The 26,318-nt window shown below is 46.1% G+C and overlaps 1 protein-coding gene across 4 annotated transcripts in view; it reads right to left on the bottom strand.

Annotated features, from left to right (window-relative positions):
- FAM3D (FAM3 metabolism regulating signaling molecule D) overlaps positions 1–10,339 on the bottom strand; it is a 43,031-nt gene extending 32,692 nt beyond the window's left edge. For 3 of the 4 annotated variants that reach the window (XR_006337423.1, XM_043885457.1, XM_043885461.1), the window contains exon 1: positions 10,147–10,339. The gene's annotated coding sequence lies outside the window, so the exon portion shown is untranslated. Of the gene's footprint in view, positions 1–8,241; positions 8,441–10,146 lie in introns of all 4 variants that reach the window. The other variant, XM_043885460.1, reaches the window with a different exon arrangement.
- Positions 10,340–26,318: the final 15,979 nt, after the last annotated feature.

Here is a 26,318-nt window from a genome sequence, read left to right as displayed (position 1 = left end):
CCTACAGAAGCTGGGACAGCTTCTTCTTGCTTCCTGTAGCCCTCTGTAAACAAGTGCCTTGAAGTTCAATCTTGACCTGTCACAGAGTTCTGATGGATGAAGAAAGGGTTACTTTCTCTCCAGACTGAGAGGGTTGAGGTGAGAACCCTGATGCAGAAGTAAGTACTTCCTCTGATTAAATCTGGTCTATGGTTCCTGTTGATCTCAGGAAAAAATTTAAGTATTTCACGTGGCTTATACGGCCTTGTATACAGCAAAAGGAGAAGAGGGCAGGAGAGGATGAAATGGCTGGATGGCATCACTGACTCAAAGGACACGAACTTGGGCAAACTCCGGGAGATAGTGAGGGACAGGGAGGCCTGGCAGGCCACTGTCCATCGGGCTGCAGAGAGTCGGACATGACTTAGAGACGGAACAACAACAATACGGCCTCGTATGATCTAAGCCCTGATGAGAGGGTGACCTTGCCAACCTCCTCATTGCTGTCTCTATCTCCACTCTGCTCTCACCCCCAGAGCTGCCCCGAGTGATGCGCCTTTCCCTTCCTGCTTTGCACACGTGATTTCTCTCTACCTGCCTTCCCTGTACTGTTCGTGTCCTCAGGCTCTTACCTAGAAGCCCTTTGTTGTTGGAAAGACAAAACTCAGAAGCTATTTCCTAGCCCATCACAGGCATGCAGGCTCAGCCAACAGTCATTTCAGAATCAGCCCCAAGTTGCAGAGAAAAGGAGACCAGAGCTCTGAGAACAAGCTCTGCATCTCACCTGTCATGGCCATTGGCTACAGGTCAACTCTGTGCTCTGTTTACTAGGTCATCTCTAAGGGGGTGTGACCTTGAGGCCAGAAAAAGAACTTGGAGACACAGTGTGGGTGACAGTTAGCACCAGCTAAAGCTTTATGTCTGCACCTTCAATAGCTTTAGTCCTTCAGACTTTTCAGCATCTCTTGGCAATCAGGTTTCCTCCTGTCTGTCCAGAACTGCACCTCAGATTACAGACACACTGGGGCGATCTGGTGGGTTTAGTTTCAGACCACTGCAGTCAAGTGAATATCATGATAAAGCGAGTCACATGAACTTTTTGGTTCCCAAGTACATAAAAAAGTTGTATTTACACCATACTGTAGTCTATTAACAGAAGCAGAAGATATTAAGAAGAGGTGGCAAGAATACACAGAAGAACTGTACAAAAAAGATCTTCACAACCCAGATAATCAGAGTGTGATCACTTACCTAGAGCCAGACATCCTGGAATTAGGAAGCATCACGGCAAACAAAGCTAGTGGAGGTGATGGAATTCCAGTTGAGCTATTTCAAATCCTAAAAGATGATGCTATGAAAGTGCTGCACTCAATATGCCAGCAAATTTGGAAAACTCAGCAGTGGCCACAGGACTGGAAAAGTTTTCATTCCAATCCAAAGAAAGGCAATGCCAAAGAAAGCTCAAACTACCGCACAATTGCACTCATCTCACACGCTAGTAAAGTAATGCTCAAAATTCTCCAAGCCAGGCTTTAACAGTACATGAACCATGAACTTCCAGATGTTCAAGCTGGCTTTAGAAAGAGCAGAGGAACCAGAGATCAAATTGCGAACATCCATTGGATCATCGAAAAAGCAAGAGAGTATCAGAAAAACATCTATTTCTGCTTTATTGACTATGCTAAAGCCTTAGACTGTGTGAATCACAATAAACTGTGGAAAATTCTTAAAGATATGGGAATACCAGACCACCTGACCTGCCTCTTGAGAAATCTGTATGCAGGTCAGGAAGCAATAGTTAGAACTGGACATAGAACAACAGACTGGTTCCAAATCAGGAAAGAAGTATGTCAAGACTATATATTGTCACCTGCTTATTTAACTTATATGCAGAGTACATCATAAGAAATTCTGGGCTGGATGAAGCACAAGCTGGAATCAAGATTGCAGGGAGAAGTATCAATAACCTCAGATATGCAGATGACACCACCCTTAAGACAGAAAGTGAAGAAGAACTAAAGGGCCTCTTGATGAAAGTGAAAGAGGAGAGTGAAAAAGTTGGCTTAAAGCTCAACGTTTAGAAAACTAAGATCATGACATCCGGTCCCACCACTTCATGGCAAATAGATGGGGAAACAGTAGAAATAGTGGCAGACTTTATATTTTGGGGCTCCAAAATCACTGCAGATAATGACTGCAGCCATGAAATTAAAAGATGCTTGCACCGTGGGAGAAAAGCTATGACCAACCTAGACAGCTTATTAACAAGCAGAGACATTACTTTACCAACAAAGGTCCATCTAGTCAAAGCTGTGGTTTTTCCAGTGGTCATGTATGGATGTGAGAGAGGCAGGAGAGTGGCCCCACTGAGGTCAGGCCCCCTGAGTTCGTATGCCAGCTCCACACTGTGTGACCTCAGATAAATTGCTTAACTCCTCTGAGCCTGTTTCCTCATCTGTAAAATTGGAAGGAAGGCTAATAGACCCTAATTCATAGGATTGTGAAGATGAAACAGAACAGGACATAAAGCACATGAAGATTAGTTTTTGTTTTAGAAGAAATATAGCCCAGCAGCAGTCACAGGGTAGAGAATCAAATGCTTGTTTTCTTACATCTTCCAAGCTGCCTGGTTGACCTTGCCCATCCACCTTCATACTCTTGGGGAAACAATGAAAACAGTGACAGACTTTATTTTTTTGGGGGGGCTCCAAAATCACTGTAGATGGTGACTACAGCCATGAAATTAAAAGATACTTGCTCCTTGGAAGAAAAGTTATGACCAACCTAGATAGCATATTAAAAAGCAGAGACATTACTTTGCCAACAATGGTCCATCTAGTCAAACCTATGGTTTTTCTAGTAGTCATGTATGGATGTAAGAGTTGGACTATAAAGAAAGTTGAGCGCCAAAGTATTGATGCTTTTGAACTGTGGTGTTGGAGAAGACTCTTGAGAGTCCCTTGGACTGCAAGGAGATCCAACCAGTCCATCTTAAAGGAAATCAGTCCTGAATACTTATTGGAAGGACTGATGTTGAAGCTAAAACTCCAATACTCTGGCCACCTGATGCGAAGAACTAACTCACTGGAAAAGACCCTGATGCTGGGAAAGATTGAAGGCGGGAGAAGGGGATGACAGAGAATGAGATGGTTGGATGGCATCACCAACTCAATGGACATAAGTTTGGGTAAACTCCAGGAGTTGGTGATGGACAGGGAGGCCTGGCATGTTGGAGTCCATAGGGCCACAAAGAGTCAGACATGACTGAGCGACTGAACTGAACTGTAGTCTATTATGTGTGCAGTGGCATCATGTGTAAAAAAACAATGCATATACCCTAATTAAAAATATTCTTTGGTAAAAAATGCTAACCATCATCTGAAATCTTTTTGTAATAGTAACATCAAAGATCAGTGATCACAGATCTGCACAATAAATATGGTAATAGTACAAATGTTTGAAATATTGCAAGAATTAATGAAATGTAACACATGAAGTGAACAAATGCTGTTCGAAAACTGGCACTGAGAGCTGTGCTTGACACAGGATTGCCACAAACCTTCAATTTGTAAAAGATGCAATATCTGCAAAATGCAATAAAGCAAAGCATAACAAAATGAAGCATTCTTATACTGCTAAAATTCCAGACCCTCAGTTTCCACAAAGCAGGACAATCCCATTCAGATACACCTGGCAGAAGAAACGGCCAACACATGGCACACATGCTTCTCTTGGTCGTCCTGTGCCCACAGCAGACATCAATAATCAATCATGGTCTTTACCTCCGTACCTTTTCAACCAAGCACTCTAGGCAGAAGCGATCTATTCCTACCCCTATCTTACGGGTTTCCTGAAGGAGAAAATAGCAGACACTTGGCACTGTAGGACATACTCCCAGTGTTCTCTCACAAGATCCTGTGACGCCCCACCTGAGGGTTTCTCTTGGGCCATCTCGGGGCAGGGTGAGAAAGCCAGGGAGTTCATGACCCCAGAACAGCCTCAGGTAGTAGGGTTGAGACTGTGAGGGTAATACGCTAGCTTTCTCATGCCTAGACAGGTGACTGAATTATGTCCCCTGAAAATTCATAAGAAGCAGTAACCGCCTGCAGTACCTCAGACTATGGCCTTATTTGGAAATGGGTTGCTGGTCAGTAGGGTGGGCCCCAAGCTACCATGACTGGCATCCTTCTACAAAGGGGATATTTGGACACAGACACATACACACACAGAGGGTGTCACAGGAAGACAGGAGCCACCCTGCCACAGACCACGGAACTACCAGAAGTTAGTAGGGAGGCTCCCTCCTTCCCCTTAGCACCTTCTGAGGGAGCATGGCCTGCTGACACCTTGACCTCAGGCTTGGCCCAGGACGGGAGACAATGGATTCCTGTGGTGTAAGCCGCTCAGCCTGTGTACTTGGTTATGCAGCCTGCCCGAGTGGACTGGTACAGCGGGTCAGCCCTGAGGTGTGCCCACGCTGTCGCCCAGACCCTGCTGGGACATCGGGGCTCGGTCACCCACAGCATCCTGTTGCATGCAACAACACCCTCTTGGCACCCCACCCCCAGTACCAGCTGGTGTCACACTCCATCCACATAAGCTACATTCCCTAGGGTCTGCCTCGGAGGAAACTGACTCAAAACAGCATGAAATTGACCTGCCTTCCCTCCCCTTGGGTTTTCCAGTCCTGGGCTCCCCAACTTCCTACATCCCCACCCTTCTCCCCACTTCTGACCAAGGGGTCTCTCCAAGAATTTGCCTGGCCTGTGGGTGGCATGGGGAGAGTCTCTGCTTCTCCTTCTGGCCTGCTAGGCCTCCCCACCTGCCTGGGAAACCGCCTCACCTTCATGTGACCCCTGCCTGGGGGTGACACCCTGTGTGATCCCAGCCCCAGGACAGGGAGCCCCCATCCAGCCACCACCTTCTCTTCCCGGGAGACATGACATTTCTTCTTCATAACCCCAGTCCCCAGGGGTTTCCTTCCTGGCACCTCTATTAGGAGACATTGACCAGACTGTTTTCTGGGTGATTTCTTGAGCAAGACTTATTTGAGCTAGTAATAAAAATAATACCTTATAAATAAAATAATACAAATAGCTACCATTTATTGAGTGCTTAGCATGTACATGGAATTAGGGGGAGAATTTTCCACACCTATCTTACCAAATCCCCATAGCAACCCTAGGAGTTGGATACACTACTGTCTCCACCTCTTACAGGAGGAAGTTGAGGCTTGAGGAGGGTGAGGGACATGCTCATGGTCTCCAGTTGTGGCTGCAGAGCTGAGATTCACACCCTTGGCAGCAAATAGCAGAGGGTGAAAATGCCGGGCATGGCAACCCAAGACTGACCTGCACTCACCGCGTCCCAACAAGGAAGGACAATGGGTGAGAGGGAGTTTGCATGTGTAGGAATAAGACCTGACACGTGAAAAAGTAGGTATCCGAATTCAAATGATGAGCATTCTCTGGGATAGATCACATCTTGGGTCACAAATCAAGCCTTGAGAAAGTTAAGAAAATCATATCAAGCATCTTTTCCTCCCACAAAGGATGGTTCTAGATACTAAGTACTGTAAGTCAAACAGAGAAAGAAAAACATCATACGATATCATTCAGATGTGGACTGTAATTGAAAAAAAGAAGAAACTAGCGAACTTATGGCTACCAAAGGGAAAACACTGCCGGGGCGGGGGCAGGTAGATAAATCAGGAGCTTGGAATGAACATACACACACTACTATATATAAAATAGTAACCAACAAGGACCTACTATATAGCACAAGGAACTCTACTCAATATTCTGTGATAACCTATGTGAGAAAAGAATCTAAAAAAGAATGAACACATGTATACATATAACTGAATCATGCTGCTGTACTCCTGAACTTAATGCAATGTGGTAAATCATGGTAATCCAGTAAAATTAAAATTTAAAAAAAGTTTTCTTCTAAAAATAAAAAAGGTAGAGAGACATGAGGAGAATGCAAAAGAAGCAGAGACACTGAGACCAAAAGTGACAGACACATGTGAGCTCACTGGGGTTCACCTGCACAAGCACACACGCATACGCACGAGCGCACACACACGTGCACACACATGCACACACATGCACACACACATGTGCACACACACACACACACACACCCCCCATCATTCAGGGCATTGCTGAGTCCCTCCTGGAAGGATGATGTGTATGACCCCGCTCAGATCAATGTGACCCCACCCAGACTCAGACCCCTCTACCCTGAGTTTCCAGTTGCCCCTTAAGGCTGTCCTGAATGCTGGACTGTGGTGGCTCAGGCCTGCGTGAGGTCATCACAGTAACCAGAGGCGGCCTCTCACTCTCTAAATGGTCCTTCTTGTAAACTCCCAGTATTTATAGGCAATTATTGATCATGTCACCAATACAGAGGGAGATAAACAGCCAATAAATCCATAGGCAATAAGGCTGGTGGCTGGAACAATTTGTTCCAGTGACGTTTATTTTAGAGGGAAATAAACCCATTACTTCCATTATGTCCTGTTTTCATGTTATTTATTGGTTTTAACAGTCTTCTCCAGCTCTGGCCAATGGTAGGATTGCTGGGCCATGCAGGGCCATGCGGCCAGAGATGCAGGAAGATGTGAGGAGATGCAGATGGGTATGTTTGCCACTGTGTGAGGAGATGCTGCAGAGAATAAAGCCGCGTGGAGGAAAGGATCCCGAGATAGAGACAGAGCCCTGGGGATGTCATCTGAGCCCTAGATCAAGCCTGGCTTGAAATCAGAGTTATGTCTGGACTTTTCCATTACGTGAGCCAGCATAGGTCCTTTGTTGAGGCGGTTTGAATTAGTTTCTGTCACTTGTACCTGTAAGAGCATTACCTGACACAAGGATTTTCCCATTTCAAACAACAGCCACATTTATGAGCAAGACTCAAATTCCCATCTGACCCCATCCCTCCTGAGGTTTCAATGCCTCAGCCCCTGCAGAGACCTGACAATTCAGGCCAACGCTTGGCTTTTCCTCTGTGTTCTCCTGATGGCTTTCCTACCAGAGGCCAGATTACTCCTGACCTTTTCACAGAATGTTCCTCTAACACACAACCTGCCACGTGTGCAGAATGACCTGAGTCCCTGGCACTGTGCCTGCTCGCAGCCTCTCTCTCGCCCTCCTGTTGACCCCCGGCTCCCACCTCCGGGCCTCTGGTCCTGCGGTTTTCTCCACCAGGGCTGCCCTCGCCTCTCCTGGGGGCCTGCGCTTTGTGCGTGCTGCCTCCTTTGTGAGCTGTCCCTGCTGTGGCCTGCGAGGCTCTCCTCAGGGTGTGCGTGTGAGGACGGACGTGGGTGCACGGACCCCGGAGCTGGACGGCCCAGGCGGAAAGCCTCTCTCTACTGTTCAAGCCCTGCCACTTTGGCCGGCTTACCTCACCTCCTATTCCTCAGCGCTTCTTCTGTAAAATGGAGATGGGACCTACCTTTCAACACTATTATACTGAAATGAGAGTTCATCAGAAGGACTGATGTTGAAGCTGAAACTGCAATACTTTTGCCATCTGATGCAAAGAGCTGACTCATTTGAAAAGACCCTGATGCTGGGAAAGATTGAGGGCAGGAGGAGAAGGGGACAGCAGAGGATGAGATGGTTGGATGGCATCACCGACTCAATGGACATGAGTTTGGGTAAACTCTGGGAGTTGGTGATTGACAGGGAAGCCTGGCATGCTGTGGTCCATGGGGTCGAAAAGAGTCAGACACAACTGAGTAGCTGAGCTAAACTGAACTGAATAATCCATCTAAAGCCCTTCGCACCATTCCAGGCACACAGTGAACTCTCGATACGAGTTGCCTAGGATGATCACTATTGCTAATATTGATCACATAGAACCTGTACACATCTCTCTCATACCGTTCCCCTTCTCCTTACCCTCAGTCATCTATCTACTATTTAATCTGATAGATGATGAGCTCCTGAGATAATGTCTAATCATTCCTAAGTGCCTAGCACCGCATAGAGCACCTGGCACGAGGCAGTGTTCGGCTCTGACACAGCTCCATCCTGTATTCTGCAGCTACTAGGGACAGGCATCCCGCCAGGCTCCTCTGTCTGTGGGATTCTCCAGGCAGGAATACTGGTGTGAGTAGCCATTCCCTTCTCCAGGGGATCTTCCCAACCCAGGAATCCAACCAGGGTCTCCTGCATTGCAGGCAGACTCTTCACTGTCTGAGCCATTACGGAAGCCCCGACAGGCACTTTATACAGTCTTTTTCAAAAGTCGTACCAGTCAAACTGCCAAGGAAGTTATGAGTGTCCTCGTTTTTCTGAGACAAGGAGGCTCAGACAGGTGAGGCTCCTCTGAGAAGGCCAGCTGCCCAGCCTGAGGACGTGCCAGCGATTCACGGCTTCAAGGGCCCCCCACCCTGGGAAAGGCCCGTTGGCTCTGCATCTTTGCAATTCCTATTGGAACGGAGGAGCTGTGCCTGTGTGTACACATGGAGAGGAGCTCAGGAAGAGATATGCAAACAGTGACCAAAGACAGCAACCCCAGTGGCAGCTGCTTCTCCTGGGTGAGACCGGCACGTCTGATATCGGCTGGCCTGGCATGACTTCAGGCGGGCAGCAGCCAGCCTGTATGGGGGCTGGCAGATGCACTGAAGCAGACAGACAGATGGACAGACTGGAGCAAACACTGGGAAAACACTCCTCACAGCTGTGCTTGGCCTGGGTGTGGCCACCTCACTGACCTCACCCTCACCACCAGCTCCTGCCCTCTCCTTTACCCACCCCACCCTCCTCTTAGATCCTGGAGGGTGCCAAACACTTCCCCCCATTCCACTCTTACCCTGACAACACTGGTTTGCACATTTCATCTCAGAGAAGTCTGCTCTGACTTCTGAGCTATCTCCTGCATGGCACATGTCAAAACTGTGTTGCAACGACTATCCATTCAAGTTCTCTCTGACTTTCTGGCTAGAACCATATGTCTTTTGCTGTCATGTCTGGTTAGTCATTACATCCTTGTATCTGACATGCAGAAGGTGCTCAATTAATGCCTGTTGAGGGACGCATCTGGATGGATACTCTTGCACCATCTCTCTTCCAGCCATGGACTCAGGATGCACCACTGAGGCTGCAGAGTGGGGGTGGGGAGCACAAATTTTGTAGCCACACTGTCCTAGAGAGCAGTTCAATCTCTCATCTGAAAAGTGGGAGTAGTACTGATGCCTTGTGATATGAAGAGTAATATGAAGGTGATATGAAGAGTAAATGTGTTGTTACCTAGACAGTACTTAGCACAGAGCCTGGCTAAGTACATCCTGTGACCTGTGATGTCACTCAGTCGTGTCCGATTCTTTGCAACCCCATGGACTGTAGCCTACCAGGCTCCTCAGTCCATGGAATTTTCCAGGCTAGAGTGCTGGAGTGGGCTGCCATTTCCTTCTCCAGAGCTAAGTACATAGTAGGTGCTTATTTTATGCTTTAGTGATTATCATTATTTTAGTGATTATCATTATTATTATTATCTCTAGACAAAGAGAACTACAGGGAAAAACAGGGGAGATTCAGAAACTATCACTCCCATTTTATAGATGAGAAAATTGAGGTTTAGTGAAAGAAGGGACTAGGCTGACATTACACAGCTAGGAAATCTCTCAAGACCATATGCCTTTGTTGCATCTTTTCAAGTAATTATCTTCAGAGAAAAATGAAAGGTGGGACAAAGAACAACACTCCTTCATTCTTCACTCATTCTTAAAATATCTGTGTGGCTCATAGTTGATGGTCAAATGTATCTTCTGAAGGAACAGATGAGTGCATGAATGAATAAACATCAAGGAGTCCCTGTGGTTAACGAACAAATGCCCTGGCTTGCATGTCCCCCATCTCCTTGTGCCCAGATGTAACTAACCAATCATGGCATACCTTTGCACTGAGCCTGAGTCTAACTTCAGAATCCTTATCACAGTTCACTATCCATGCATCAGACTTGGTCCCTCCGATGAAATCTGCTACCTTCTTGAGTCTGATCTCAGAAGTCTCTGATTGTGCAGTTTCCTTCTTCCTCTCCTTTCATGCCTCTCACTCAGGCTTTCTCATTCCTCATTTTCTACCTACCCTGCTCTCATGTTTCTCTCAGTAATGCAGACCCAGAGGTACAGCCCTTTCCATTTTGGTGGAAACATACCTGAGGGCTCACGGCTCCCTCTTCCCTGCTTCAGTGCAGAAGGTGAGATGCCTGGCTGGAGCCTTGAGTTCTGACTCTGCCAACCACCGCCTTCGATCAGCCTGAAGGGGTTGGGGTCTCTGTGGGGGGTCCTCTAGATGCGGCCAGTCCAGAGGGAGGACAGAGTGACTCAGAGGCACCTCGGGTGGCCAGCTCCTCCTGGCCCTGCCCAGGCTCTGCCCTCTTTTGAAGAGGCCTGCCATAAATGTTCCCTGCCCTGTTAAACAATCTCACCAGGAAAGAGGAAGTTAATCTCAGGACTCAGTAGGAAGAAAAGAGTCTAAAATCTTTTCTGGTTGAGGAGCCCCCTAGAGCACTGGCTTGGCTGGGCTGTCGCTGTGAGTATCTATTCCACGGAGATTTGGGTGGTGATTTGGGCAACTTAATCAGGAATAAAATACTGCAATTGCTGCCTGAGAAAGTGAAACAAAACACAAAAAGACAGTTTCTAACAAACAAAAGTCCAGGACCAGATGGCTCCACAGGAGAATTCTATTAAGCATTTAGAGATGAGGTAACACCTATCCTTCTCAAACACTTTCAAAAAATTGCAGAAGAAGGAAGGAAGGAAAACTCCTAAACTCATTCCATGAGGCCACCATCACCCTGATACCAAAACCAGACAAAGATATCACAAAAAAAGAAAATTACCAGCAGTATCACTGATGAACATAGATGCAAAAATTGTCAACAAAATACTAGCAAACTGAATCCAACAATACATTAATCATATACCATGATCAACTGGGATTTATCCCAGGCATGCAAGGATTCTTCAATATACTCAAATCAATCAATGTGATACACCATATTAACAAACTGAAGAATAAAAAACATATGATCATCTCAATATATGCAGGAAAAGTTTTTGACACAACTCAACACCATTTTATGATAAAAAAACTCCCCAGAAAGTGAGCATACAGGGAGCCTATCTCAACATAATACAGGCCATATATGAGATACCCGTAGCAGACAGTATTCTCAATAGTGAAAACCTGAAGGCATTTCCTCTAAGATCAGGAATAAGATAAGAGGGTCTGCTCTTGCCATTATTATTCATTGCCATGGCAATGACAGGGAGGAAAAAAAAATAAAAGAATCCAAATAGGAAAACAAGTAAAACTGTCAAGGTTTGCAGACAACATAATACTATACATAGAAAATCCTAAAGATGCCACCAGAAAGCTACTAGAGCTCATCAATTAATTTAGTAAAGTCACAGGATACAGAATTAATACACAGAAATCTCTCGCATCCCTAGACACTAATAATGAAAGATCAGAAAGAGAAATGGAGGAAACAATCTAATTTACCATTGCAACAAAAAGAAAATAAAGGTCCATTGACAGAGAAACAGATAAAAAAGATGTGATACACATACAATGGGATATCACTCAGTCATAAAAAATTTTGAATGAAATAATGCCATTTACAGCAACATGGATGGACCCAGAGACTGTCATCCTGAGTGAAGTCAGTCAGACAAAGAGAAATATCACATTACTCACACGTGGAATCTAATTTAAAAATTATAGAAATGAACATATTTACAAAACAGACACAGATTTACAGATATTGAGAGTAAACTTATGATTACCAGAGGGGAAACATGCGGTGGTGGGGGCTTAGAATGTACACACACACACACACATCTATATACAAGATAACCAATAAGACCTACTGTATAGCACAGGCAATTCTACTGAATATTCTGTGATAACCTATATAGAAAAGAACCTGAAAAAGAATGAATGTATGTATAACTGAGTCACTTAGCTGTAATCTGAACCTAAGACAACACTGTAAATCAACTATTCTCCAATAAAATTAAAATTTAAAAAAACAAACCCACAAGAGGACAACATTCTTCCAAACAAACCACCCCATGCTGACATGTCCTCAGGGGGGATGGCAGAGTGAGTCAGCGACGGTGCTTGCATCAGCTGTGGATGCAGGTTGAAGAGCAACCTGAGAGGTGAACCTGGGGGAGGGGACACAGCCAGACAGTGGGTGGGGGAAGGGGGCAAAGAAGAAGGGGTCAGAGGCAACCTTAAGACAGTAAGCGCAGATGATGGAAGAGGGATCCCCTCGATCACAAGCGAGGAAAATGGGGAGAGGAAGCGGTCTGGGGAAAAGACTATGGATTTGGTTCAGGGCATATCAAGTTAGAAGTTAAAGCTGGTGAAACGAGGAAACCAGAATTGAAAGAGACACATGTTCCCCAATGTTCATTGCAGCACTGTTTACAATAGCCAGGACGTGGAAGCAACCTAGATGTCCATCAGCAGACAAATGGGTAAGAAAGCTGTGGTACATATACACAATGGAATATTACTCAGCCATTAAAAAGAATACATTTGAATCAGTTCTAATGAGGTGGATCAAACTGGAGCCTATTATACAGAGTGAAGGAAGCCAGAAAGATAAACACCAATACAGTATACTAATGCACATATATGGAATTTAGAAAGATGGTAACAATGATCTTATATGTGAGACAGCAAAAGAGACACAGATGTCAAGAACAGGCTTTTGAACTCTGTGGGAGAAGGCGAGGGTGGGATGATCTGAGAGAATAGCATTGAAACATGTATATTATCATATGTGAAACAGATCGCCAGTCCAGGTTCGATGCATGAGGCAGGGTGCTCGGGGCTGGTGCACTGGGATGACCCTGAGGGATGGGATGGGGAGGGAGGTGGGAGGGGCGTTCAGGATGGGGAACACATGTACACCCACGGCTGATTCATGTGGATGTATGGCAAAAACCACCACAATATTAGAAAGTAATTAAGCTCCAATTAAAAAAAAAAAAAAGCTGGTGAAAGAAGGAGGGAGGAGGGCAGAGGAGAGCCAGCCCATGGCCGGACTTCAGCACTGCAGTGTTTGTCATCTCTCTCTCCCACTTTCGACTCAAGGTGAATTGAGAGGGACTCAGTGTCCCCCACTCCCAATCCAGCACCCCCAGGCTTTTCCCCTTAGGCTGAGTCCTTTCCCAGGAGGCATCCCTGGGGGCTTCCTCACTTGTTTGCTGCCAGGGGATCCTGTTATGCCGCTGTTGCTCAGTCGTGTCCGACTCTTTGCAACCCCACGGATGTAGCCCACAAGGCTCCTGTGTCCGTGGGATTCTCCAGGCAGGAGTACTGGAGTGGGCTGCCACGCCCTTCTACCCTGACTGCTCCAAAAACGATGTACAGCCTCCTTGACAGGAATATCTGGGGACATAAGGTCGAATAGCTGCTCCAAAGGAAAAGGCGAGTGAGTGCCCAGTAGGTGGTGTGATGGGGGAGCAGGGCCAGTCCCTCCGGGTGACATGACATTCCCTCTGTCGCCCCACCAGGCCGGTGTTCCGGCTGCCCAGCTGGTCCCCAGGAGGCAGCAGGTGAGGTGGGGCCTCTGGGGCGCATCCCTGGGGCAGGCCGTGCTTTCCTCAGTTCTGACTGGTTTGCCGTCTGGCTGTGGGTCTGCTCCTCCCTCCTCTTCTCCTCTCCCCTACCTGGTCAGTTTTGTGGGCGATGAGTGCCTTCTCATTTAGACCTGACCTCCAATGTCACCTCCTCAGGGAAGCCCTCTGTCCCTGCTTCACAACGTGAAAAAGCAGGTCAGTGAATAACCCAAGACAGCAAAAGCAGGAAAACTTTCTTCTGAAGGCAGGCAGGGAAGGCCTCCATGATGAGGGGACAATGAATATCTGTACTAGCACAAGTATCCCATTTGTGCTGAGTTAGACTGGATGAACTTAGCAGCCTTAAATAAGACACATTATCTTATAGATTCGGAAGTAGGTCAGAAGTCTGATACAGGCCTCCCTGGGCTAAAATCCAAGCATTGGCAGGACTCTGTTCTCTTGTGATACATCTTGTAATTCTCTAACTCCCTCTTGCATACATTGAGCCCACCCTGATGCTCTGGGGTCATTTCCCCCTGTTATGACCAGCTGATTAGCAACGTTCATTCCATGTGCAACTTTAATTTCCTTTCGCCATGTAACAAATGTCATATCCACAGGCTTCAGGTTTTAAGACACAAGGGTCATTATTCTATTAATCATGGGTCCAAAACTTCTTTATGGTATTTAAAACAGCCTGAAAAGATATTTCCTGAATAGGTGTTTACCTGTCACCTGTCTCCCTCTCCTGGAAAGTGAACCCCACGAGGGCAGGGGCCTTGCGCTGCTGCTGGAACACGGCCTGGTGCTCAGTAGGTGCGTGGTTCAGGTTTGCACAGTGAATGGGGAAATTCATGAATGAGCGAGTGCATGATCATCTCTGCAATGGTGTCAATACGGACAGCACTGGCCCGAGGCCAGGAGCTGCGACCCCCCCACTCTAACCTGAGCCCAGCAGCCTCCCAAGAGCTCTGGGAGGAAGGGAAGGCTCTGCGCAGCTGCCCTGCGGGCTTCATGTCTTGGAGAAGTTAACAACAATTGTGAAGTCACCCTCCAAGGGGACGTTCTCCCCTGTGTTTGCTCAGAGAGGAACCAGCCGGGGCTCGGCACTGGTGGTGCTCCCTGCACGTGCCGGGGGCGGGCGGAGAACGTGTGACCGACAGCCCTGAGCGTTCCCCACTCCGCTCTGCACCCGCTGGACCCCTGGGTGAGGGTCCTCCCCCTTCCAAGCCTTGGTTTCCCCTCTGTGAGGTGGGATAATCCCTGTGTCATGGCCCGGTTATGAGAATAACGTCAGAAGAGAGCATATTTGAAGGTCTGGTCCTTAGCGGGTGCTCAGTGAACGATTACTCTGCCGGCTCCTTATTGGCGTAACGTCGTTGCTGAACCCGACTTTCCCGAGAGGGGCCAGGGATGCCTTCTCTTGTGTCTCAGGTGACAGTGCTGAAGGAGTGGGGGTCAGTGTCCTGTCTGGATATGGGGCTGGCGGGAGGGCTTGAAAGGGCAGCGACTGGTGTCTGTCAGCTGATTCATTTCCGTGAGGGATGTTGGTGTCCCTGTGCTGTCCCGGCCACCCGTCCCGTGGGTGACCATCCCCCTTCCCTCCCCACTGCCCCTCCCGTGGTGGACAGGCTCAGGGTGCTGGCTTTTCCGCCAGCCAGATGTATGCACTCAGCAGAGTAATTGAAGCTCAACAGCTTCTCTTACTTAATTATAAAAAGAATATAGCTCCAGCATGAAAATTCTGGAAAACATTGAACAGCAGAAAGGGAAAAACACCAGACAACTATAACTTTCCCAGGGCTACTCTGGTATTCTGGCGGTTAAGACTTCACCTTAAGATGCAGGGGCTGTGGCTCTGATCCCTGGTGGGGAAGCTAAGATCCTACATGCCTCCTGGCCAGAAAAAATCAACATGTGAAACAGAAGCAATATTGTAACCAATTCAGTTAAAGACTTGAAAAAAAAAAAGTCCACATCAAAAAAAATCTTTATGGAAAGTATAACCTTCCTTTGGGGATGATGTTAATACTTCGGGGGAGGCTTTCCGCCCCCCGCCCCCGCCTTGGTTGTATAATAAAAGTTCTCTTGGGCATCCAGTTTGTACCCTTCTCTTCTGACTTATCATTGTAGCTAAAGCATTTCCCACATCACTGAAAACTTACAGATGTGATTTCTTTATGACCATGTGGTATAAAGCGCTGTCTTCATTGACCCTTCACAACTGCTGGGTTTTTTGATTGTGTGTGTGTGTCTGTGTGGTTACAAGTACACTGCAGTGAATTTTTTTTTGCAGGCATATTTTGTGACCTTTGTCCACCTTTATTTCCTTTTTTTAATGGGACCAATAATTCCAGCCCTCCTACGTTACAAGGTTTTATGAGGCAAAAAGGAGAAAACGGTTACCAAGCTGCTTTCAAAACCATGGAGCAAAGAGCCAACTAAATTGGAAGGCCAGATTTTTGACTGCTGCCTCTTCAAGCATGACATCTACGTGTGTGTGTGTGTGTGTGTGTGTGTGTGTGTGTGTGTGTGTGTGCGCGCACGCGCGCGTGTGGGACTAGGAGTAACAGAACAGCACCAGCATTTGTGGAGTATGTACTATCTTCCAGGTGCTCCATTTAACAAAGCACACGTGTTACCCTAATTCATCCTAACAACAGATGAAGAAACAGGCACAGAGAAGTTAAGTAACTTGTCCATGGTGACACAGCTAGGAAGTAGGAAGCAGAGGAGGGTCATACACACACACACCACACACACACACCCCTCCGAATGCTGCAGGCAGCAATGAGGGTCCCACAACACTGCAACAGCACCTTCCCTGGGCTTCAGAACACCTGGAAGCTTGCAGCATTTCCTGAAATGAGGTGTTTTTGTTTTTGTTTAAAAAAAATCAGGCGTGGATGACCCAGCGCTCCTGGCAGGCAGGCAGACTAATCTGAAGATTATTTCCCCAGAGATGGGGAGTCTCTGAATTAGAATGCTTCATTCAGAGGGAACAGCCGAGAGGCGCAGACACCACCCCTGGCCTGTCTGAGCATCAGTGCCTGTGTGCATGTGTGTGCATACGAATGTGGGTCCCTGTGTGTGTGTGACTGTGTTTCTTGGGTACTCACAAGCCTGTGTGTGTGTGCCCACAGGGGTACCCAGATGAGGATGCTTGTATAGGCTGTGTTTGGCCTCCTGGCTGCCCACAGACAGAAGAGTTAGCCTTACCAATGAGATGATGTCCACCACACCGATTTTTCTAGTTATAATCTCGGAGAACGGAGTGGACCAGGACCCAGGCATGGATTTCTCTGTACCAACTTCAGCATCAGATCAGCAGCGTTTTTCACAGCAACCATGGGCCTTGATAACAAAAGGAAGCCAGGTGTGCACTGCCATGAAAGGAGAAAAGTAGAGTGTTACTGCACCAAGCGGCGCCATCAATACATTACCGACAATTTACAGTTTTCCTCACCCTCGTTAATAGAGCAAATTCAGTCTGGCCAGGTGCGCCCTGTGCCTTGATCTGCTGGTGGAATAAAATCAGTGTGTTGGCATGAGAGACACAGCTAACGATGGAATACTAATCGGGTCAGAAATTTCTTTCACGGGCATTAATAATTCACCCCTCCATTCATTTCTTATAGTGCTGCTGCTGTTCCTCTGCACGTCTGCAATGGCAACAACAGTGGGGATGGAAGTCTTTCTGTCGATGCAAGGACTGGAGCTGGCAGCTGGGGTGGAAGCTTTGGGGCTCAGAGGCCTGGGGCCCCCGCGGCCCAGCCAAGCTGTCCACGGTGTGAGGCTGCTGCTCTTGGGTTGGCGGGGAGGGGACAGAGTGGCTGAATCAGGTCAGAAGTCTGACAGGGATCTCACTGAGCAAAAATCAAGGTGTCACCTAGAAGGGTGGTATGGGGGAGGTGGGAGGGAGGCTCACGTGGGAGGGGACATGTGTATACTTGTAGCTGACTCACTTTGTTACAGAGCAGAAACCAACACAACATTGTCAAGCAACTGTCCTCCAATTAAAAATAAATTAAAAAAAGAAAAACAATAATAACACTAATAATATAAGACAATTAAAAACAGGCAAGGTGTCACAGGGCTACATTCTTTTCTGCAGGCTCCAGGGGAAAATTGGTTCCCTTCCCTTTTCTAGTTTCTAGAGGTTACTCAGCTTTCTTGGCTTGCAACTCTTCTTCACATCTCTTTCTCTGCCTCTCCCTGCCTTCCTTTTCCATTTTTAAGGACCCTTGTGACTACGTGGGGCCCATGTGGATAATTCAGGATAATTTCCCGATTTTAAGGTCACCTGACCAGTAACCCAAATTCCATCTACAGCCTTAATCACCTTAGCATGCAACCTACAGTGTGGTTTAGTGTTAGTCACTCGGTTGCATCCCACTCTTTGCGACCCCACGGACTGCAGCCCATCAGACTTCTCTGTCCGTGGGATTCTCTAGACACGAATACTGGAGTGGGTTGCCATGCCCTCCTCTAGGGCACCTTCCTGACCCAGGAATTGAACCCTGGTCTTCCGCATTATGGGCAGATTCTTTACCGTCTGAGCCACCAGGGAAGTGCAGCATGCAACTGAACATATTCATAATGTTTGCAGTGAGAAAATCACTTCAACTGTTTTAAGAGTTATAAAAGTAATGTTGGCTTATGGTGAAATATTCAGAACAGAGCAGAGCTCTAATAAATAATCCTTTAAATACTCACTGTCCACAATTTCTATGTACAATTTCTATGTTCAATTTCTATGTACAATTTCTATGTTCTATGTACAATTTCTAGAATTTTCTATGCACATACAAGCATCTATATATGTGTCTCTCTTGTCCTCTGTTTCTCCTATCTTTCCTTTTCTGCTCCTCTGTTTCTCTTTCTGCCTGCTATCCAAGCAGTCATCCGTCAATCCACCCAAGCCTTCAACTGGTATGAATTTCATTCTACACTACGGGTATGAAAAATGTCATATTTCTGTATTTTTCTAAATCAAGTTAAATCTCACTCCAAACCTCCACTTGTCAGGGTGGCGAGAACTTTAGTATCAATCATACTTCACCTCAGCACCAACAATAATTCTGGGACTCTGCTCATCTTTCCTGGCCGTCAAAAAATGGGAGTAGGGAGGGGCTCGGTGATATTATGGAAGTGGGGTCTGGCATCTCCTTTTCTTTCCACAGATTTGATGGGTTGGGGCTGGAGGATGAGGGAAAGGCAGTGACACATGGCGCTTGGATTTTCACATGAGAACTGGGTGGAGCCAGAGAGAGATGCCTTTTCAACCCTCATATTTCTGCAACGTCTCTTTGCTTTTCTTAACTTTTTCTTTTATATTAAGGTGTAACCTATTAACAGACAATGTTGTAACAGTTTCAGGTGGACAGAGAAAGGACTCAGCCATACCTATACATGTATCCATTCTTCCCCATGGGGCTTCCCAGGTAAGTCAGCAGTAAAGAATCCACTTGCCAATGCAGGAGACACAAGAGATGCAGGTTTGATCCCTGTGTCGGGAAGATCACCTGGAGGAGGAAATGGCAACCCACTCCAGTATTCTTGCCTGGAGAACTTCATGGACAGGGGAGCCTGGCAAGCTATAGTCCATGGGGTTGCAAAGAGTTGGACACAGCTGAGCACATACACATGCATTCTCCCCCCAAACCCCCTGCCATCCAGGCTGCCACATAACACTGAGCAGAGTTCCCTGTGCTATACAGTAGGTCCTTGTTGCTGCAACCTCCCTTTGGTACAAACCAGTGATGTGTTGGTAAAGAGGCTCCCACCTCCTTCCACAAAAACCCTCAACTGTAGTGCTTGCTGATGCCTGCGCTGCCAAAACTTGCACTGCATCCAAATCAAGCTATTACCAGCTTAGAAGAATCCTAAGAGTTAAAAACCAGATCCTGGAGTGGGTAAAAGCCATCTCCGGCATGCCAAACCACCACTGGGCCCCAGCACATTCCTCTCTTGGGGGTAATTCACCGGGTGGCAGCCTCTCCCCTGCCCCATTAACATATACCTCTGTCTCTTTGTGTTTTCCCGTGGCCACCTGAGGTGGTAGCCACAAAGGACAGCTTACTCTCTTATCGCTGATTGCTTACAGGGAACGGTTCCATAGGTTTAGTGACAACTGTCTAATTATGTCTTAGAAACTCATTTCAAAAAAAGCTGATAGATAAATTAGTGCAATTAATAGGTCTTTATAGAGCATGTAGGAAAACCTTGGCTGTCATAAAAGAGCCTCCATTTAGAGAGTATGTTCTAACTGGACCTGCTGTGAAGGGAGAGAGGCAGGAACTGCAGCCCAGGGGTGAGCACAGGGTTGCTCCTGAACCTGCCGGCCCAGGCCTGCCTTGGGAATTACCTTGGAAGATGCTCCTTTAGAATCTCAGCCTCCATGTGTTCCAAGTCAGACCCATCGGTGTCCTCCACAGACCAGGTTCTCTCTGGACTTTCCCACTCCTGTTGAACACACCACCATTATCCTGGTGTCTCAAGCTCAAGACTGTGGAGGTGACTTTGACCCAGCTCTCCTCCTCTTGTCCCCCACACAGACTGCACGTATTGCTACTCTTAGAACTTTGAGTCTCCAGCATGTGTCACCGGGTCTGCTCTGCTTCCAATCCCTGGCAACCGAAGCTTCCTACATGGCCTGTGGGGCCCTGGAAGGCACCTCCACCTCTTTAGCTTCATCTCAAGTCACCAGCCCTTGCTGCTCTTGTTCCAGGAAAGACAGTATTCGATTCCTCCAAGTTCCCAATTTCTCTTGCCTTTCTACTTTCTGTTTTCCCTGCATGGAACACTCTTTCCTATAGGATTAGTCATGCTCGGTTAGGGTACATGGTGATAATAAATTAACCCGCGAATTTCAGTCATTTAATGCACTGAAGTGTATGTCCCACTCCTGCGAGGTGCAGTGTGGGATGGGTGGTCCTTCTCCATCTAGAGAAGTGACATCTAAGGTCACCGTGCAAAGGGACGGCTGGATGAAGCATCTGGCACTTTGCTGACTCAGCCTGGAAGTGTCAAAGGTCACTATCTCTCCCCGTCTATTGGTCAGAACTGGTCACATGGCCCTAACCTAACTGCAAGGCAAGCTGGGTAATGTAAGGGAGCACATGGATGCCTGGTGAACACCACTGCTTGCTGCCGCACTCGCCTCCTTCCTCTGACCCACTCTTCTGGTCATGAAAAGTCACTTCCGCCAGGTTCGCCCTGAGGGAATTCAGGACAAAGAAAAATAGGATACTGGCCTGAAATAGTAAAGATGCCTATCAAAGGAATAATTTCAATGAGCCCAGACACTTGAATCTTCCCACAGACAAGCACTAAAGTCATTGACTTGAGATGTCTGTTTTCTTGTGATTACTAGTAATCTTTTGATGTTCAACTCTACTTTAAAAATTTTTTTTTCCAGCAAAATTCCTATATATCCTGGGTCCTCACTTTGGGTCAGTCCCTTACGGCTATCTGAGAGGTTGTTCACCAGGCTCTCATCCTCAGTGAGGTCCCTGAATAAAACCTAACCCACACTTTCAGAATGTGCTTTTTTTTTCCCCACTAGACGTGCGTCACCCTCACTCTTAAACGTTCTGGCTGGATGTTGACCCTTTGCCCAGCCGTGAGCTCCATGAAGGCAGGGACCTGCTCTGTGTCTTATTCAGGGCTGCCCTCCCCACAGCGCCTGCCGTACAACAGGGCTCAGCAGGCGATTCTGGAGGGCAAGATTCTGGAGGGGGTGATTCTGGAGGGGAGGGCCAGCCTGCAGCCTGGCATTCAGGGCTCTCTAGGACCTGAGCTAGTCCATGGCCTTCTCCCTGTCCCTCTCACCAAGCTGCCCTGGGTTTTAGGTCTTTCATGTATAGCACAGTGTATACACCCTTGAACTTTTTGCCAGGCAACTCTGAACCTGATTGCCAGGTCCAGTATTTACTTGTTACAAAACATGAGGCCAATTCATTGTGCCTCAACAGATTCCATTATACCTATTTAATGGTGGGCATTCAATGAAAAAAAAAAAAGCTTTCAAAACGTGTAACCATCATTATAGACTATGGCACATACCATACTTCACTGATACTCAGATGTACATTTTACCCCACCTTTCAACATATCTGAAATTGGATGCATCTTACAACTGCTCTTAAAAAAACACTGTGTCATTGTTCAATTTGTGACTTTTGTTCTTTCCTGATGGTGTGTGAAATATTTGTGTCTTAGATTCCATGACACACAGGTGGTGGTGGTTTAGTCGCTTAGTCCTGTCTGACTCTGTGACTTTATAGACTGTAGCCCACCAGGCTCCTCTGTCCATGGAATTCTCCAGGCAAGAATACTGGAGTGGGGTGCCATACCCTTCTCCAGGGGATCTTCCCCACCCAGGGATTGAACCTGTGTCTCCTGTATTGCAGGCAATCTCTTTACTGACTGAGCCACCAGAGAAGCCCTATGATACATGAGTGTTAATAATTAATCATTATTAACTGTTGCTTTTGTCTCCTAAAATGACCTCCACCTCTGGTAAATATTTATCTGCATACATTTCTCTTATCCTTTCAAATCTTTTTGATGAAAATGAATGTGAAGATTCAAGATGAGGATACCTTCCCCATCAGTACCATAGAGTGGAACAGATGTTATAAATTTTGCCTGTGTCTCTTCATTCAAGAGGTCTCCCTGCTTCTCTCCCACACTATTTCTCTTTCTTTTTAATTTCTCCCAGTGTGGCACTCACCAGAGTCTACCTGGATCTTATTAAAATATTTACTAAAATTAGTCACATCTAATTTTTAAGCATTGACAGTGTGCTCTGCTACGCTCCTTACAATATTTACAATATACTGTCTCCTTGAATCCACACAATCTAGGATACAAGCGTTATTTCTAAGATGAAAAGATGAAGGCACAGAGACATTTGATAAACACAAAGGACACACAGCCAGTGAATGAAGGAGCTGGAATTTAACTGGGTTCTGTCTGATGGGTGATTGCACTATGTTCTCACATGTTCCTGATATATACAGCACAGGGACCACCACACGGCAGGTGCCCAATCATCTTACGCGCTAGTGAAAGGAAGAGGCCAACTTGGATTGGCACCTTAGTACCACTGGCAATGCAAATCTTCAGTTTTCAAAAGCCATATCAGATTCCTCTGATCTTTGCCACAAAGAGAAAGGTTCTATTTTAAAATTTACAGCTTTTGCCTTTTCCAAAGCCATCTTGACCAGATATTACTATTGTTTTCTTTTGAATACTCCCCCATGCACATCTCGTACACAATCCCATTATCTCTTGGTGATTCCCATTCCATGAGCCCGCCCAGCTGTTTCAGAAGCATCTCCATGCCGGCAACCAGTACTATTGGATGGCTGCCCAACAGCACAATACAGGAAAAGTACCCTAGAGTTACTGAAAATGCTTCAACAGACCATTCACTCCCCTGCTCCGGCATATGCCAGTTGCTGCCTCTGAAAGCCAGAACACTGCAGGCTCCAGGGCTACTGAGAAGGCAAATCTTCTTATCTGTGACCTCGTGATATGTACACGTAAGCAAGGAAGTGAACCCCCACCTCTGAGCAGCAAGGATGTGCTTACAGAGTGGGAGATCCTTCCCTTGGAGGGCGAGGGGACAATATGGTGGCATTGATACGCTTATTAAAAGTGGCCTCCAGTGGCCAGTCTAATGGGGACTCCTGCATGCATAAGATGAAGCCCACTCTCCTTCCAGCTGGCTTTGGTAAGTACAGACAAGTTTTCAGGAGAAGGCGGGAAACAGAATGAGCATTCAAAACCAACGCTGCATTTAACGGTGGGAGCAAGGTGGCAATAAAGGCCACAGTCCCAGGACTGCAGGACATGCTGGGTCTGGGCCCTGTGTGATCTGTTCCCAAACACGCCGTGGAATCGAGCCTGTGCTTCCACTGCCAGGGTTCTGGGCCCAGGCAGAGACAGCACTCAACCCACCTACTCCTGTTATTCTTTCCTCTCCCTCATTTGCTTCCTGGTTTTTTCTACCCATTTCTTCAGGAATGTACTGTAGGGGAGAGGCAGTTGTGGCAGGATCTGTCCATCTGAAGCCCTCTCTGCATTTAGCTTTGCCTGAGGGCTCCTGCTCTATACCCAGCCTCCTAAGATCTTCCTAATTTAGGGCTCAGGAAGAAATGAGCCTCCAATAGGATCTAATATTCTCTAAGTGTTCCCAGTTCCCACAAGTGTCCCCATGGAAGCTGGATAAACTCTGGACAATCCAGAGAGTTTCTGATACTGGTGGGGGACTGGGAGAGAATGGGCTGGGTTCTTGGGTCTTTGCAGGCTCTGATGTTCCTTTTATCCACCTGTTTATCAACCCACCCAGGATGGTTCATTGAACTGTGGTGGAGATGAGAGCTTCCTGCCCAATATTTCCTTTTGAATATTGCCCTTGACTACCCTGATTTGCCTCCTTAATATTTAACACCATCCCCCTTTCCCATCCTAAATGTGTACTGAGGTTGCCACCCCAGTTTTCAGATCTTTTGTCATTTATAATCTTAAGGAAAGGTAGAAAGATGGCCAGAGAAGAAAGGCAGAAACACTTGATGATTCAAAAATCTAGGATGTAGCAAAGGCAGTTCTAAGAGGAAAGTTTATAGAAACACCTCAAGAAACAAAGTGAAGTGAAGTGAAGTAAAAGTCACTCAGTCGTGCCCGACTCTTTGAGACCCCACGGACTATACAGTCCATGGAATTCTCCCGGTCAGAATACTGGAGTGGGTAGCTGTTCCCTTCTCCAGGGGATGTTCTCAACCCAGGAATCGAACCCAGGTCTTCCATATTGCAAGTGGATTCTTTACCAGCTGAGCCACCTGGGAAGCCCCAGGAAACAAGAAAAATCTCAAATAAACAACCTAACCTTACATCTAAAGCAAAAAGAGAAGGCAGAACAACAAAAAAAAAGTAAAGTCAGTAGAAAGAAAGAATTCATAAAGATCAGAGCAGAAATAAATGAAATAGAGATGAAGAAAACTATGCAAAAGATCAATGAAACTAAAAGCTGGTTCTTTGAGAAGATAAACAAAATTGATAAACCTTTACATAGACCAGTCCATCCTACAGGAAATCAGTCCTGAATATTCATTGGAAGGACTGATGTTGAAGCTGAAACTCCAATACTTTGGCCACCTGATGCGAAGAGCTGACTCTGATTTGAAAAGACCCTGATGCTAGGAAAGATTGAAGGCGGGAGGAGAAGGGGATGACAGGGGATGAGATGGTTGGATGGCATCACTGACTTAATGGACATGAGTTTGAGTAAACTCTGGGAGTTGGTGATGGACAGGGATGCCTGGCATGCTGCAGTCCATAGGGTTGCAAAGCGTCAGACACAACTGAGAGATTGAACTAAACTGAACTAGGCAGACTCATCAAGAAAACAGAGAGAGAACTCAAATCAATAACATTATAAATGCAAAATGAGAAGTTACAACTGACACCACAGAAATACAGAGGATCATAAGAGACTACTACAAGTCAATAAAGTGGACAACCTAGAGGAAATAGACAAATGCTTAGAAATGTACAATCTTCTGAGACTGAGCCAGTAAGAAACAGAAAAAAAAATGGACAGACAAATCACAAGTACTGAAATTGAAACTGCAGTTAACAACTCCTAACAAACAAAAGTCTGGGACCAGATGGTTTCACAGGTGAATTCTAGCAAACATTTAGAGAAGAGTTAACACCTATCCTTCTGAAACTCTTACAAAAAAGCTCAGAGGAAGGAATAATCCCAAGCTCATTCTATGAGGCCATCATCACCCTGATACCAAAATGAGACAGATATCACAAAAAAGAAAATTACAGGCAAATGTCACTGATGAATGCTGATTCAAAAATCCTCAACAAAGTACTAACAAACCAAATCCAGCAATGCATTAAAGCATCATACACCATGATCAAGTGGGGTTTGTCTCAGGGATGCAAGGATTCTTCAGCACATGTAAATCAATCACTGTGAAATACCACATTAACAAACTGAAGAATAAAAACTACATGATCATCTCAATAGATGCAGAAAAAACTTTTGACAAAATTCAACACCCATTTATGATAAAAAAACTCTCTAGAAAGTGGGCACAGAGGGAACCTACCTCAGTATAATAAAGGTCATATATGACAAACCCACAGGAATCATTCTAAATAGCGGAAAACTGAAATCATTTCCTCTAAGATCAGGAATGAGGCAAGGATGTCCACTGTTGTCAACTTAGTTCAATGTAGTTTTGGAAGTCCTAGTCATGGCAATCAGAGAAGAAAAAGAAATAAAAGGAATCCAAAACTTGGGAAAGAAATAAACTGTCACTGTATGAGGACGAGGTGAGGCTTTACATAGAAAATCCTAGATGCCTCTAGAAAACTGCTAGAGCTCATCAATGAATTTGGTAAAGTTGCAAAATATGAAAAGTAATACACAGAAATCTCTTGAATTTGTATATACTAACAATGAAAGATCAGAAAGAGAAATTAGGGAAACAGTTCCATTTATCATCACATCAAAAGGAACAAAATACCTAGGAATAAACCTACCTAAGGAGGCAGAAGACCTCTACTCAGAAAACTGTAAGATACTAATGAAAGAAACAAAAAATGACACAAACAGATGAAGAGCTATACTATGTTCTTGGATTGGAAGAATCAATATTATGAAAATGTCCATACTACTCAAAGCAATATGCATATTCAATGCAATCCCTATCAA

The sequence above is a fragment of the Cervus elaphus genome, chromosome 24 (assembly GCF_910594005.1).
Source record: "Cervus elaphus chromosome 24, mCerEla1.1, whole genome shotgun sequence".
NCBI lineage: Eukaryota > Metazoa > Chordata > Mammalia > Artiodactyla > Cervidae > Cervus > Cervus elaphus.
This window is presented reverse-complemented; position numbering and strand designations above follow the sequence as displayed.